Genomic DNA, 14,708 nt, shown 5'->3' on the forward strand with positions numbered 1-14,708 from the left:
CATGGGTTTTGCTCAAGCAAGAACTCTAACATGAAAAAAATTAATACAGAGAATTACTGTATAATATTATATTTATGTATTTTCTCTTCATTTAACACACAAAATAAGCTTTTTGATAAATTATAACGCTTAACTTACACTTCATTTGCCATGAAGTGTTGATTTCTTCCGTCCAGAAAGAGAGAATGTTTTTTTGTCTGCTTCAGAAGATCAAACAATTATGAATCGGGTATTCGTAGTGTCAATTAACAAAGTTCGTTGTCATTACCACTTCTCGAAACAGAAAATGCAGCACCAGAGTATAAAATACCGAGATGTAGACCCGAAACCTAAAACCTGTGAAATGTTGCAATAACGCAACACTAAGGGTCTTGTAGGGAATTTAATGTAGATTAATTTTTCTAATAACATATTTTGCTCTAAAATGCTTTCCATGCGAGATATTTACAGACAAAACTAATCTTTAACTGCACTTCCAAGATGACGGAAAAATCTGGGTTGGAAGAAGGGTGCAAAATTAATATGTAGTTATGGACACTTTTATGAAGACAATATAATGTGTTCCAAGTTTCCACCATTTTTCCCTTATTCGATCCTAAATCACACCTTATTGACTGGTCTAATAGTGCAAAAAGAACACAAAATGAAGGATTCGGTGTGTACGGTTTGCAGATGAAATGGCGCTTGTTGTAAAATCTGATCAAGAAATCAATAATATATTATAAATCTTGAGAAAGAGCTGTGAAGAATAGATATGATAAAAATAAATGTTAGAAAGACAAAGGCCATGGTAAATGGAACGAAGGAGACGGTGCCAAATATAGTAGTAGAAGGCGAGAAAATAAAGGAGGTGATTAGTTTGCGATACCTGGCTAGTATTATTTGTAAATATATGAAACGTGAACGAGGAATAAAACAAGGACAGAAATGGCGAAAGATCTCCTAGGATGAACAAACTACTATTTTGTGGGACCTTGAGGAAAGGACTCATTAAATGTTTCATGTGGAGTTTGTACTGTGTGGGTCAAAAACATGAGCATTGCGCAGAAATGGTGAAAGAGACTAAAAGCTTTCGAAATGTGGGTGTAGAGAAGAATGGAGAGAATTAGTTATGTGGAGCGGAAAACGAATGAGAGGGGTTTAGTAGTGCTGTGGGAGAAAGAGCAATTTTAGATATTATTAGCAAGAGGAACAGAAACTGAATGGGACGTGCTACAGGGTATGGTGGAAGGGAAATGAGATTACAATGAATGGATTATATCAAAACAGTAAATTCAAAGTTCGCTTTTCACCGTTGATAGTCATAGAACTAAAACGGTAACAGATAGTGACAAACTCTTTTTGTGATCGATCTAGGGTTTTAGGAGAACATATTATCACTATCCGCAACACTCCACGAGTACAAATTGTTTCAAATTTACTAGTACTTTGGGATCATTTTTTGTTTCAAAATCGAAAACATCATCAGATATCAAGATATTTTTCGTAAAGGGTTCAGTGTCTCAAGAATAGATTCAATCTTCTCTATTCACTTTATATTAAACAATCACACCGTGGGGTCACCGGCGACCCCAGTGCATATAAAATGCGTTCTGCGCCAGCGCCGTTGAGAGAGGGAAATACAACACTTCGTCTAGCTTCAGTTCAGAGCATGCTGTTGACACTGCAAGTTGCATTGTAATGTTGGTGCGGAAAGTTCTGTGTTATTTTGAGTGCTCAGGGCATATATGACCGCACGGTGTGATTAATGAAACATAGTTTGTTTTGAATAGCCATATAACAAATCATTTTCTAACGGGCAATTTTTTTTACGAATGGCGACATCAAGAAAGTTTTCTAACCAGGAAGATATTGTACGCATTTTAGAAGAATCAGATGATGATCTGTCCGATGCTGATGAACTGTTAAGTGACAATGAGGACAATGAGGAGAAGGATGATCAATCGGAGGATAAATTTGACGCTGATGTCGATAACGATGATGTTGCCGACTTGTTACAACATATAGTCATTTGTGGGAAGAATGGTAGTAAGTGGTACACTAAACCCTTCCACCAAAAATCCACTAGAACGTTGAAAAAAACATTATTATTCATCTCCCAGCGCCCAAGAAGGAAGCGAAACAAAGAACCGATGCAAAGGGTACTTGGCTACTGTTTTTTTTGAGATGACATTTTGAACACAATTGTGATTTTTACTAATGAAAAAATAGAAAGACAAAAGTGTGTCTTCAAACCAGATCAGAGTTATCTATCCCCCACAGACAAAATGTAATTCTGTGCCTTATTTGGTTTGCTTTATCTAGCCGGTGTTCTAAAAAATTCTAACCTGACAGTAAGTGATATGTCGTCTGAAGCCTTTGGTCCACCTGCATTTAGGAGCCCTATGTCAAGAAATAGATTAGAATTTATCATAAACTGCTTGCGCTTTGACGATAAAGCTACAAGGAACCAAAGGAAATCTGTAGACAAATTCGCTGCCATCCGTGAAGCGTGGGATATCTTTGTTCGTCACTGCTTTGAATAGTATACTCCTTCAGAATATGTCACGATAGATGAACAATTATTGGTGTTCAGGGGTAGATGCCCTTTTAAAAGTATATTCCCAGCAAGCCCGATAAATATGGGATAAAAGTTATTATCATGTGTGACGCCAAAACATCGTATATATGTGCAGCAAAACCATGTGTCGGAAAAGAGAGAAGAAATTCACAGCTTGCAATTCCAACTGAATATCTGTTTAATCTCACACAATCCATCCATCACACAAACAGAAATGTAACTATGGACAACTGATTTAGTTCCTGTGAGGTAGCTGCCCAGCTCTTGGAAAAAGGACTCACCATGGTTGGCACTTTGAGGAAGAACAAACCAGAACTTCCACCATGTGTAACTGAAACAAAAGAGAAACCAGTTTATTCCTCATTGTTTCTTTTTCAGGAAAACAAAACCGCTGTCTCCTTTGTACCAAGAAAAAACAGGTGCGTAGTTCTGATATCGTCTATGCATAATCAAGCTGACATAGACAATGAGACGCAGAAACCAGAAATGATCTTATTATACAATCAAACTAAAGGAGGCGTGGATCAATTTGATCAATACTGTCATTCGAAAACAGTTGCCAGGAAGACACGTAGGTGGCCACTCAGAGTTTTTTATGGTATGTTATATGCAGCGGCAGTAAAAGGCTTCGTTATCTTCAAGTGCAATTCGGGATCTAGTGCAATACTGAATAAGCGTTCTGATTTCTTGAAGGCTCTTGCATTGGCACTCTGTGAAGAACACATGAAAAGGAAAGCAAATAACGATAGGTTGCCAAAACAGCTAAGGAACAATATTCGTCATGTACTTGGCATCGAAGAGGAACCGGTACATAGTGTGACACCAGTTGGAGGACCAGGTAGATGTGCTCTCTGTAGTCGGAAGAAAGACAGAAAAGGAGTAGCTTTGTGTTACTTCTGTAAGAGAAGTGTGTGTGCTGAACACCGACACAACATTTGCGAGAATTGCAAAATGTAAACAATGGTAAACAATGAAAGCTGCTTCATTTATGTCCATGTAAAACAATGAAAATATCAAACAATTGAAACCGAATGAAAACATTTAATATTGTTATAATGTAGAACTCGTATATTTTAGACTAATTGGATAATCGGTGAGGAAACGAATTATGTCAACATATATAAAATGTGATACGTGAAATGTATAAGATTATATAACCTAATAAACCTAACCTAACCTCACCTCATTTAACCTTACCATTTAATCTAATACATATAGATATAACCTAACATATATATACTGTACATATATACACATATATACATAACCTACATAAACATATATAATCAAACAAACCACACATTATCTACCCTAAGTTAACCTAACCTAATATTATCTAATCGAACATAATATAACCGTATCTAGTCTAATAAAACGACTCTCCAGACTGGGGTCGTATATGACCCCACGGTGTGATGCATGTCCTAATAAAATCACGGTGTGGTTGTAGGGTTAAACCCGGGGTTACTATAAGTCAGGGTTTTAAAAATAGATTCTCTCCTGTCTCTATACTAAGCCAGGACAATTTATTTTAAAAATTAAATTGGCATTGTTTGGTAGTTTATCGCAGTTTTACAACTTTGAAACGAAATTTACTTGCTAAAGTTTTATAACGCGTTATGTTACGTTTGTAATGCTTCCTATAATAGTATTTAACACGTTGACTGCTGAGCTTCGACGCATAGGATGTCGGATATGCTGAAACGAAATATTATTGGATGATGATGCTTTTCCTTTGTTTTACGCGAGTGTAACAATTCACATCAAATATATATGTTTATTGTGCACTTGTAAGAACGCCGAAGGGCGTCCGCAGCATATGCCATCAAATTTTCATATCAGATCCTACTGACGCCGATAACGTCCTTCATTATTTTCAATTTTATAACTTGAAATATACATAATATGTAAGAGTTTTCACATGTATAGTTCAGAACAGCTTATACAAGTTTCATTTTGTCATGGTAATCATTAAAACACGGCTATAAACCCAATCCAGGCTGTCCAGGACACTTCGGGCAATGGTAGGTGCTATCTTTTCCAAAGTTCTGTTTGCGTTTTCTGAATTTCTTTATCAATATTCATCCTTTTGGCCAACAGAACATTCCATTGACAGGTTATTTTCTTTCGCTTGTATTTTCTTTGATTATTCCAATGGCGGAGCTACGTGGGCCTATTTTTTTCCGAAAGGTGGCATATAATTTGTAGACGAAAATCATATAACGACATTTTGTTCATTGAATTTAATTTGGTGTAAAGGAACCAAGAATTTAATAACAGGAAAAAGTGGAAACAAAATTTCTTGTTCCATCTGATGGTTTTCCATGGTTTTGGATAATAGGCCACCATTTGATTTTGTTGACCAATACTCTTCATGTAAATGACAAAATTTGTTTTTATTTAGATTTGTTCCTTTTCGTCATTTGGAAATTCAAATTTATCAAGATTAATATATTGTGGATTTGGTTTCCTCTCGGAATTCCCACTCATGGCGTAGGTACAAAGAAAGAAATACTGAATAAAAATTAAGTATAATATGTATTTCACTGGCACAAAAACATAAGTCATCATTCAAATTTCAAGAATAGATATTATTTTGTTCAACAATGCCTATAGAAAGAAAAAAGCCTTGTAGATCGAAACGAAGGATACTGCAAGGTACGTTCGCTCCTTAGTAATCACTGTATAAAGTGTGAGTGTACTAGTGTGCACATGCACGTATTGGAGGAAAAGTGAATCAGCTGCAGTGACAAGCGCCCATCGGCGTCCTACGCATATGCCAAATTCAGTAATGAACGCTAATAGGCGTCCTCAGCAGGGAATGTGTTAAATACAGCGAAGAACGCTCTCAATCATTTAAAATATTAAATGACTAAGTAGAATGTTAAACGTTGTTTCTTGCAACACAAACAGCGACCTTCATTTTCGGAACATCTGCTTGCTTTTCGTTTTTGGAAATGATATCTAAATTTTACGTCCCTCGGTTATGCTGTCTAGGCTAAATCAGACGATGGTGGTGATAAATTATAGTAATGTTGGAATGAAGAAAGTGGGAGGAAATGCTAAATCCTTGATAAAACCTACGTATATGGTATTTGTCGACCACAAAGTTTACTTGGCGCTAACTGAGATTGAACTAGGAGCCCCATGCACTAGAGATGAACACTCTACCACTGAGCCACAGTGGTCAATTTATCCTTTGCAGTATTAGGGATTGGGTAAGATTCCGTGACCAATCAAGAATAAACTCTTTGTCACAATCGGTACAAAAAATTTATTGGCTGAATAATAAATTAAAAGATAACGTATATTGTAGTTAGAAAAAAAACTTAAATAGATCTGTATCCGAAATACGTCTAAGTCCGTTTCTGGTTATCAGTCAATCGCACACGAATGAGTATTATATTTCTGGAAAATCGTTTTATCTCTATTTGTCGTGATAAAGTTTCCTTTATTTCAGAATATAATGACATTGATGTTTATCTTGTGGTGTACGCTATTAAAATGAAACGCATGTTGAATCTTATAAAATATTCACTAGTTGTCTATCATGCACGATATCTTCGTCCTTCACGTAACCTCATGTATTTCTACTAGAACTATCTTTCTGTCTGTCTAGAATAGAGGAGAATAATTATTTGAGACAAACTGAGTGTACTGAGCAGTATTATTAAGAAATTTCTTGTTGTTTGCAGATGGTAAGTCTTTCCTTAATGTTAGTTTTTATTATTGACTTGTTACTATAGTCTACGGTGACTTCGTAAAGGAGGTACCATAGACCTGTATAAAGTCATTCTACATTTGAACTTTAATTTCTCATCCCTGGCTACTTTGGGCTAATTTGAACCAAAACTGAAATCAAAGATATTTACGGCCTACTTAGGTGAATCAGATTGTTCCCTCTACTCTTTAGAAACGGTTTGTAACGTAAAAATCGAAAAGAAGAAGAAATCTGCAACAACATTTGATTGCATGATGTTATAATGTCTACCACGGATTTCTATTACTTTCATTGATATTCCGCAATGTATGCAAATTGCTTCATAAGAAGCAGTAGAATTTTTATGTTAGGGTGTCCCCAACCAGCGTGAATGCAATAATATTCCGTTTTAACTATGTTAATGAAATGTAGTCTCTTTCGCCTTGCTTAATTTCAATTCAATCGCGAGTCTTCTTCTTAATCCTTTATTCAAGACTCGGAAAAGTATTTTTCTTAAGGATGACAATTGTAAGTGAAACGTTGTGTTGCTGAGAAACCTGGGTATCCTACGCCCCTGGTCTCAGAAAGCAAACTGAAGACAATAACAACTTCTCTGGACCTCCGAAGGGAAGAAATTCAAACGAACTACATCAGTTACGGAATCATATAAAGCTTGTCTTGGGACCAATAAACAGGTGGTTCTCCTAAAGTCTTCGGTGCTAGGAATTACAGCAGATGCGTATTGCCAAACACTAAGTAATAAGCTACATGCCATTCAAAATAGGTGCCTAAGATCATGCGAAAGACGTATCTACAAGAACTGGTTATCCAGTTAGCTAGACCCTCCATGCTGGAGTGCCTCAAGAAGAATCTTTCCACTGATTTGTCTACTGGTATCAGAAATATCCTTGGTATTCAAGAAGAACCATCACCTGTAACTGGTTCATTACCTAGTCTTCCGAAGCAAGCAGAATGTGCTCTAGCAATTAACTAACTAAGTAACTAACTCTATGGCCTATGGAGCCCGGAGGTGCAGTGCCGCATTCACAAAAGCTCTCCAATGACTTCTATCCTTAGCTAATTGCATCCAGTTTCTACTTTGTATTTCTATCTCTGCGAGATCCATCTTAATATTAACCTCCCACCTGCGCCTAGGTCTTCCTAATGGTCGTTTTCCTATGGGTCTACCAGTCAAGACTTTGAAAGCGTTTCTACTTTCTTCCATTCTAGCTACATTACCTGCCCAACTAAGCCTCCTAGACTTGACGACCCTAACAATGTTGGGTAAACCGTATAAACTATGTAGTTCCTCGTTATGAAACTTCCGCCATTCCCAATTCTCGTTCCTCTTGTGTCCGAATATTCTTCTCAGGATCCTGTTCTCTGATACTTTCAGTCTATGTTCTTCCCTCAGAGTAAGCGACCATGTTTCGCAACCATACAGAACAACAGGCATGATTATCGTTCTATATATTTTAAGCTTTAAATTTCTCGACAGAATTCGCGACGACAAGAGATTTTGAACCGAGTAGTAACACGAATTCCCTGTTTTTAGTCGACATTTAATTTCTTCGTGAATATGATTTTCGTCTGTTAATATTGATCCAAAATATTTGAAAGTATCCACTTTATAAAAAGCATTATTTAATATTTTAACGCCTCCACAATTTGCCGTATTACGGTCCCGACGCACTTGCATGTATTTAGTTTTCTCTGCATTTACTTCTAAACCCATGTCCCTGCAAGCGTTTAATAAGATCTCTGCATTTATTTATTTCTACTGTTCTCCTATCATTTCCTATTAGATTTATATCATCGGAATGGGAACAGAAAAGCTAAAACTTTTGTATCAGATTCTAGGTGGCTATTTTTGCTGATATAAGAAATCAAGTCTGCATTCCGTGCAGTAAGGAATAGCTGTGTCTTTTCAAAAACACGTAAAAATATTATTATGTATTGTCCTAAGTGATAAAGTGAAATAAATATGTTTAAGTCCGTGTATTATAATATTAGTACAGTTTAATTATATCGGGTGCGCTGGCATTCCGTCTGTGTATTCCAGGAATATATATATATATACATATATATATATATATATATATATATATATATATATATATATATATATATATACTGTTGGAAATAGGATTGGTAATGGTAAGAAGTGCTTAGAAATATGTAAATGTCCGTTATTTAGTTAATGAAAGAGTCTGTGCAAATAAGATTTAGAATTATGATGAATGTATAAGATGATGTGTGCGATATGAATAAGTATGAAGAGATTGTCCATATTAAATATGTAATAGTTGTGGAGTGACAAAGCTGAATTGTGATAAGTAAAGAGTGCACTGGGCACAGATTAATAATAAAGAGGTATAGAAGAACTCAAGTATTCATTGTATATATAATAAGATGGAACATTGTTGGTAAGAGGTTTACACATACATAAATTATTGCATCCTTTGGCTCTGGTTTAATATTTTGATCAATGAATACATGTGTTTGTTTTTAAGTACTAACAATTGGCGCAGTCGATTTTCAAAAACGCTTCCGAATTGAAATATTATGGCAACTTTTTCAGGTTTCAAGGGTGTTAATGCTCAAGTATATTGTAACCAATCACAAAATAACTTGTTTGTCAACGGTGTTCGCAATTGCCTACACATCAAAAATGGAAGTTTCCATGCGGAAGGTGTAAGAGATTTCATGACTTTCGGTGCTGCCCTGCGTATGGAAAACAATGTTTTTCATGCAAGAGATTAAATCACTTCGGCTACGCATGCAGATACAAACATGTTTCAAATAGTGTTCAGCCGATAGAACAAACGCAAACAGAATTAGTGCAAGATAATAATAATGGTAGTGATCAAACAAGTATGGATATCAGATATATCAGTCCGTTGCAAAATACGAGTGTAAATTGTAACAACTCGTTTATCTCAAACAAGAATGATGTAGAGGCACATCCCACGACACACCAGTCTATACAACACTTGGGTGTAATTGTCGCAGCAGTACAGAAAAAGGATAAAAGCTTCGAATGGGGCATTACAGTAATAAATCACAATGAAGACAAGCAAGAAATAAAGAATAATCCAAAGGTAAATGCTGAGTGTGAGTCTAAGAAAGATGATAAAGTGCTCGACAACGATGGGCATATAATAACGTGTGGGAAGAAGTATAAAAAGAAAGGGAAAAAGAGTAAGAAAGTTCTAGACAACCAAAACGCACATACTGTTGCAGATAGCAAGTCAAATTCGTCGGAGGTTATTACGAGCAAGAATGCGGTAGAAGTGGTGAAAGGAAAAAGCGAGAAAGTTGAAGAGGATATTATGGAAGAAGAAAAGGAAGAACCAACAGGGAAAGATGCAAGCAAAAAATTTGAAGAGGATAATATGGAAGAAGGAAAAGAAAAACCAGAACTTTTGGAACAGAACAATTGTAAATGTAAAGTCGAATGGTTGCAATTGTTGGCAGAGGAATTTAAAAAAAGAGATAATGATTTTGAACAACTTAAAATGCGGAATGAAATATTTGAGAAGTTAGTTCTTGGGGAGTTGAAAAAACGTGAGGAAATATTAGAGCAACTGCAAGTAGAGATAGGAAAAATAAAGAAAAAACTGGAGGTGAATGCATTAAAGGTTGGGAATTTGGATAATAAAGTAGCAACCTGGTATATGCATTTGGATAATAGATTGAAAGAGGCTTCCAGGTCATAAGAGTGTGTTGATTCATTGTTACATAGACTGTGGAGAAAATTTGGTAAACATATTTACTCATTAGTTTTTTAGGTTAGGTTGATTGCCGGTACAATTACTTTGTAATTAGAATTAGGTATAGATTGACTTTATGAGGGATGTTATAGTCATAGGATTATTTTGTTATTTTTTTAGGTTAGATTCTTCTTTTCTACAGGGGGGAGAATTGTTGGAAATAGGATAGGTAATGGTAAGAAGTGCTTAGAAATATGTAAATGTCCGTTATTTAGTTAATGAAAGAGTCTGTGCAAATAAGATTTAGAATTATGATGAATGTATAAGATGATGTGTGCGATATGAATAAGTATGAAGACAGTGTCTATATTAAATATGTAATAGCTGTGGAGTGACAAAGCTGAATTGTGATAAGTAAAGAGTGCACTGGGCACAGATTAACAATAAAGAGGTATAGAAGAACTCAAGTATTCATTGTATATATAATAAGATGGAACATTGTTGCTAAGAGGTTTACACATACAAAAATTATTGCATCCTTTGGCTCTGGTTTAATATTTTGAGCAGTGAATACATCTGTTTGTTTTTAAGTACTAACATATACATGTATGTATGTATATGTATACAGGGTGGTAGGTAACTCCACAAACAAACTTTGGGAGGTGATTCCTTATATGAAATGAAAGAGAAAAGTTCGTGTAAACATTGACGAAAAAGTCCCATTTCAGTGTTATGAACCATCGAAAATTCGAAAAATCATGTTTCGAAACGCACTGCCTTAGAAACTGTAGGACCTATAACAAACGGTTTAAATAGTTACGCAGGAACTAGTATGCGAACTATCTAAATATCCATGTTTTACCATCCACCGTTATCGGCGAAACAAAAGTTTATTAGTATTTAAAGGAGTATCCCTATACCTCAATTTCCTTTTTACAGTTATTAGTACTATTGATATTCCAGCATAAGAATCAAGCTTATTAATAAAGATTTGATTCTTCTAAAGTTTCAAAGTAAAGAACCACCTACTTTTCCAATAACCAATCGAGTAATAAATTTAGCGTGTGTACTAAATTATACTTATTATATATTATACGTATAAAAAATATATTACGAATTTTTTATACAGATAAAAAGAGATACCATTAAAACGTGAATTTACATTGAGCAATTCAAGCTGTAAAAACGTCGATATTAAAACTTATTCCTAATAAATATTTTATTATTAAGATAGTAAAGATATGAAGTGTAAAATTTAGTTCAATCTAACCGATATCATTATTACTCAGCCAGAAATGAATGGAAGCTCCTACACTCATGCCTGACTCATCTTTTATAATAAAGTGGAAATAACCAGATTTCAGCATTTTCTTAATAAGAAATCTTAAATTGTAATTAAAATTAAATATAACCTGTAGTAATATATATTTTTGTTGTCAAATGCTATTATTCGAAAATAACAAAGTAAGTATAAGTGCAAAGAGTTTAACGTAACGCAAAGGCATCTTTAGATTAGTGGACTAAAATAAACAACGATATGACAGTAATTGTATACCAGACTCCAAAAGTGAATTACCATCTGCAATTCTTTTCCTGCAAAAGCAGGCAACCAAAAAAGCTTTGCGGTTGGGTTGGTTGCAAACTCGAAAGGCGTTCGACTAAACCTCAATTTTGCTGCAAATATATAAGTGTGGCAAACTGCAAATACGACAATAAAAGAAATTGTTAAGAATGACAATTTTATTATTGCGACGGAGTTGGATGACATCGAAAGTTACAAAATGACTTACTTAAACAGTTCAAACAAGATGAATCGTATGAAACAGATATAAGAAGAAAGCATTTCTCTCTTTCCCCCTTTCCCACTCAAAAAAAAGAAACTCATAAAAGAAAAAGTTGTATAATATAAACGTTTCATATAAAAGCCTAACAGCACAAAAAGCAATAGTTAAAGAAACGAAAAAGAGACAAACACAGAATAGGGGACACCAATGGCGTAGCAGAATTGCGGCCCTCCCATGCAAGATAAAGAAATGGGACCCTAGTTGTATACCCCATTGTTATAATAATAATAACAATTGTTATTATTGTTATTGTTATTATTATTATTATATTTATTATTATTATTATTATTAAAAAGTCTTTTTGTTTTCAAAATCTCTGACTCTGCATAAAAGCATGAATGCATATAGCGATCATGTGTGCACGTTTTGTCAATGGGCGGTCCCAAAGTCCAAAAGGGATGGAAATCTCCAAGAGACAGAAAAAAACGTTCTTATAGTAAATTCTAGTTCAAAGTTCGAAGCGTTTGCTTTTGGACGTCATTTTTTGTTTCTTTTTTCAGGGAACAGAAAAGTTCTTGCGCCTAAGAAATTATATCATATAATATTTAAAATTTCCAAGTGGATGTATTTACATTGCATTTGTGGTAGTAAAAATATTATGATTGGAAAATAATATTGTAAATAGTAAGTTTAATAACTTCATCCATCGCAAGTCTTAGGGGTCCCTTATACCTCGCCGCCCCCCGAATATCGATATCAAAAATTTAGAATGATATATTAATGTCCATATATTCGTGATATCGAATGTCGATATATTATAATATACGATCGACGAAAGCGATGTATTGATATATCAGAAGCCCAGGTCCGAGAAGTGATGCTCGAAATATACTGGAATCAACAATGAAATTCTAAATTAGTTCTCCATTTCCGTATTCAATGTTCAGGGGGAAGGGTGTGAATCCGAATTGAAATTTTAAGAAAAACAAATGTTAAGATAGAAGTAAGTTTTTCGCCTCCAATTGAATAAATAAATTAACAGAAAACGATTACTGTAATTTACTTTTTACTTCTGTTTTTATTGTTATCACAAATCAGCGACAGTACTCATACTTTACATAGTATCAATACATGCTATAACTTTTCACAACCAAGCAAGCCGGAAGATGAATTTCCTGTGATATTAATGTGGAATGTTGTACAAAATAGTCATAATTCATTGGACATATTTCTAACAGTACTTTGGTACGGACTAACAGCTATAAGACCAACAGAACTAGAAATTAGAAATTTCATTCCTTTTTTTTCTCAGACGAAAAGACTTCTGCATTTTACTGTGATTTTCATTTTCTTAATATAAGTCCCCTATCCTGGTCTAATTCTGACTACCGCGGTTTCGATGTAACCGGTAAACGAGAAAGTAAAGTTTGTCGACTCTCAACTCTCAACAGTTTGTGAAAAGATATTTCATAGTCTATATTGTTATTTCTTCGTTACAAAAACACTTCTAGTTGACTCTATTCATGGTAAATTACTGACCTTAAAAACATTTACAATTATTGAAAAATGAAAAATTATTTTTAAACATAAAAAGTCGTTACAGTTCAGTAGAATGCAGTTGTAGATGGAAGTGAATGAAAATATTGTTTATTTGTCGAGGTGTGCAAACTGAATGTCAATAATAAGTGTTTCCCATTCTGTTGTCCAGAGCCCGATTTACGATGGACTTCTGAGGGCTCGGCGGCTGATAACACTCCTACTTAAATCTACTCGTAAGAGCTCAAACATCTGGAATCGGTTTTATTTATATATAAAATAAGAAAGATTCCATTTCTAGGGGGGCATGACCGCCCCCTGGATCCGATCCGGCAATTGTGTAGCAGATTTTGAAGACATTTAGTTCGTGTATGCTTCTGACGATGCTGATTAGGGATGGCCACATCTGGATAATTTTCTATTCTGATATGTGATAGAAACTTATCCGGATTTCCAATATCCGGTTGACGGAAAACAAAAGGGATGACGGTTACCTAATAATATCCGGATGACGGACAATATCCGGATAAGGAATGACGGATAAATTTCGGATAACGGATGACCGCAGTATTTTCTGCTCATGGAGTTATTAAAAGACGATCGTCCGGCAGTCGTCTTTACCACTGAATGTTATTGCTTCTTAAAATGTTCTCTAGTAACTTTCAATTTTCGTGTTCTTTTTGTATGGCGCGGTGGCTCAATGATAGACCGCTTACTCTGGTGCGCGGGGTCCTTACTGTTTCGATCCACGGCCAAGTAAGTATGTGGTGGACAAGATAGTATTCGTGTTCTTTTTCAGGGTGCACCCGCTTCCTCCCCCAATTCATTCCACCAATCCCTCTATTATGACTGACTTGATTCATTGGGCACGGTGGCTCATTGGTAGAACGCTTCCCCTTGTATTGGGGTCCTTATTGTTTCGTTCCCCAGCCAAGTAAGTTGTGTGTTGGACAGGATCGCAGCCGTGGGTTTCCCATCATAATCCCGCTTATTCCCATATTTTATTACACCAATTCATCTATTATCATTGACTTGCTTAAATAAATGGTTGCGGGGGTCAGTGGTAGAGCGCTTCCTCTGGTGCATGGGGTTCTTATTGTTTCGATCACCACCCAAGTAAATTTGTAGTGGACAAGATCGTATCCGTGGTTTTTCTCAGGGTACTCCCGCTTCTTCTTACCTTTCATTCCACCAATTCCTCTATTATCATTGACTAGCTTTAATCATTGGTCGTGTTGGCTCAGTGGTACAACGCTTTCTCTGGTGCGTGGGGTCCTTATTGTTTCCTCTCGGCCAAGTAAGTTTGTGGTGATCAAGATCGTATCCGTGGGTTTTGTCGGCGTACTCCCGCCTTCCCTACATTTCATTCCACCAATTCTTCTATTATCATGGACTTTCCTCAATCATTGGGCGCA

This window comes from Thermobia domestica, chromosome 1 (assembly GCF_964235325.1).
Source record: "Thermobia domestica chromosome 1, izTheDome1.hap1.1, whole genome shotgun sequence".
NCBI lineage: Eukaryota > Metazoa > Arthropoda > Insecta > Zygentoma > Lepismatidae > Thermobia > Thermobia domestica.